General features: G+C 44.7%; 1 protein-coding gene across 4 annotated transcripts in view; it reads right to left on the reverse strand.

Annotated features, from left to right (window-relative positions):
* Znf605 (zinc finger protein 605) overlaps positions 1 to 1971 on the reverse strand; it is a 17100-nt gene extending 15129 nt beyond the window's left edge. For 3 of the 4 annotated variants that reach the window (XM_033762497.1, XM_033762498.1, XM_010604224.3), the window contains exon 1: positions 1873 to 1971. The gene's annotated coding sequence lies outside the window, so the exon portion shown is untranslated. Of the gene's footprint in view, positions 1 to 1818 lie in introns of all 4 variants that reach the window. The other variant, XM_033762496.1, reaches the window with a different exon arrangement.
* Between the last annotated feature and the right edge of the window lie 905 nt (positions 1972 to 2876).

Genomic DNA, 2876 nt, shown 5'->3' on the forward strand with positions numbered 1-2876 from the left:
AAAAAAAAAAAAAAAAAAAAAAAAAGAGTTCCCCAAAGCAATCTCCATAGACCATCCCCTGTTTAGAACTAAGTCACTGCAATCCCCAAACACTGAGTCCCAAAAGGTTCCCAAAGATTCCAATCCCTTTCTCCTATGGGTAACCTCACATCTTAACATGTTCCCCAATCAATACTCTTACATAGCCACCATCATTGACATCTTCATTCTTGCTATCTCTTATTGCCAAAGACCATTTAAATTAGCCTACAAATCCCAAAGAATCCCCAATGCCTTATCCCACAGGGCCTGCAAGAATTCACCCGTATACCAAGCCCTATTCTCTAATCCACTCCACGATCAACTACCATTCCCTGACAACCCCATAGGCTCTCTTAACACCTTGCACAAACACTGGTACTTCAAACCCTTCCAGCAACTCCAATTACTAACCCCACTGACCTCTCACAATTCCATCAGACCAAACAACCACTAACTTATACCCTGGTACAGTGCCCCAATCTAAGATATCTCAATTACAAGACTCCTAAACAGGCCTAGAGAAGAACCTCAACACCACCAGCACAGGCCACTTAGCTTCTCACTCCATGGAAACAGCAGCCATTTAACTGGCAAGTAAATCCAGAATAAGAAAATATTTAATTCCAAAGGATTATTGAGGGTTAGGAGGACGGGATAAAGGACTGTTGCAACAGGGGGAGGAGAACTACACAATAGGGAACACACTTGAGCTGGGCATGGTGGTGCAATGCCTATAATCCCAGCACTTGGGAGGCTGAGGCAGGAGGATTGCTGCGAGTTTGAGACCAGACTAGGCTACATAGTGAGTTCCAGGTTAGTCTTAACTACATAGTGAGACCCTGCTTCAAAAAAAAAAAAAAAAAAAAAAAAAAAAAAAAAAGAAAGAAAGAAAGAAGGGAACACACTGAGGCCCTCAGAAGTAGGTGCAAGCACTTCTGCAAAACAGAGAGGGTTTTTATATTACAGGAAGAATCAAGATCAGAAAAAAACCAGCCGCCTGCCTTGCAAGTGCAAGGTCCTGAGTTCCATATCCAGAAAAAAAAAAAAAAAAAATCAGAAAGAACCAGGCATGGAGAAGTGGTATAAGAAGTGAGATAACCAGAGAGTGAATAAAAAAAAAATCTCTGCCCTTTTTCATGAGAAACTGTACATAGACCAAGGTTCAAGGAACAACAGGAAGTAAAGAAACTTAATCAAGGCTTGATTAACAAGTTTTGTTGTTGTTGGAGCTGATGAGTGGGCACAAGCTGCTCCGTTAATATCCCATGAGGCAAAGATTGAAACTGCTAGGAAGTTTTTTTTGGGGGGGTCTGTTATAGGGAAACCGTTGGGGGCATCCTTGAGATTCATCTATGTCATAAGGTGGAGGAGAGTGTCTTGCAGTGAGTCTTTTCACGGGACACAGGGTTACAAAGACATCTCCATCAATGACCTCCAGAGTCCTGATTCGCACAAATAAATTCCCAATAGCACACACTCTCGCCCCGCCCTCTCAGACACGCTATCCTACAAATCTACAAAACTGGCCCAAAGGGCCCGCCCAGATCGCTAATTCCCTCACCTACCCTCCGAACCTCTCAAGCCTCTCCCAAGCCTCGGGCTGCTATTTTCAGCTGCTCCATGACCCAACCCTACACTGTCCTTGCATCGACCAATTCGTAGTCCACCTCTGCCACATCCACCCTAAACTTCCCGCAGCGACCACATTTGAGCACGCGGACCCCGCCTCCGCCTTGCCCCCACCGCCCTGGCCGGGCGGCGCATGCGCTTGGGTCCTGCCTCAGCACCTTTACCCACCCAGTTTGAAGAGGGTCGCCGATTGACTGGAGTGGATACCAAGGCACACCCTACCTCTCCTCCCGCACTCGCTTCACTAGCTCTTTCCGTGGATGTCACAGCGCCCAGGCGGACAAGGCCCAACAGCGGAAGTGGCTGCGCAGAACTACATTTCCCAGCGGGCCGCTCGCGCTGGAAACTGCGCTTCCCAGAGGGCCCTGCGGCGATCTGGGTGATTGGAGCGGTTCTAGCGCAGCCGAAGGGCGTGTGGTAGTGAGAGTGTGTCAAAGGCAGGTTGGTGTTGTGTTGTTTCCATTTGAATTTACCTAAATTTTAGAACGGCACATTAGTAGTGAGCAAAGAGAATGGAAATAATTGAAATGAAGATTTAGGGGGAAATAAAACATGGCTATGAGAAAAGAAAAAAATTACTGGATAGAAAAGCAAACGTTAAGGAATTAAAGGAAAAAGCTAAACGTGGCTAGTCCAGTAATAAAAAAAACAAAAACATACTAAATTTTTATTAAAAAATGTTGAGACAGCCAGGGATGTAGCTCAGTGGTGCCGCCTCCGCCGCCTCGAAGCGCAAGGTCCGGGATACCCAATACTCCCCACCCCACCCCCAAAAAAGTAGAGACAGCAAAACTGCACACAGTTGATAAACCGAATGGAAAAAACGGATAGAACCATAAAGTCAAACTTTGTGAAATAATATTTTGCTCAATTCTGATCTAACAAATTTGAAACCAAATAAAGTAGGTAATTTAAAGAAACAATTCACTAATTTAAGAAAATATCTTTTTAGACCTAACGCTATTGAAAAATTTAAGAACGTATTTGTTTCCAGGCACATTTGTTTTAAATGGCGAATCCTCTAACTTTCAAAGAATACAGCATAATTCTTTTTAAGATATCCAGGGTCGGGGATTTAGCTCAGTGGTTCTGCCGCCTGCCTCACAAGTGCAAGGTCCTGAGTTCGATCCCTAGTACCAACAAACAAACAAAAAACAAATAAAATATCCAAACAGGGGTCAGGAACTTAACTCACTTGCGCTGCGCCTACCTGGCAAGCTCAGGGT

Source organism: Fukomys damarensis, unplaced genomic scaffold (genome assembly GCF_012274545.1).
Source record: "Fukomys damarensis isolate Sample0158 unplaced genomic scaffold, DMR_v1.0_HiC HiC_scaffold_12, whole genome shotgun sequence".
In the NCBI taxonomy this organism is placed as follows: Eukaryota; Metazoa; Chordata; class Mammalia; order Rodentia; family Bathyergidae; genus Fukomys; species Fukomys damarensis.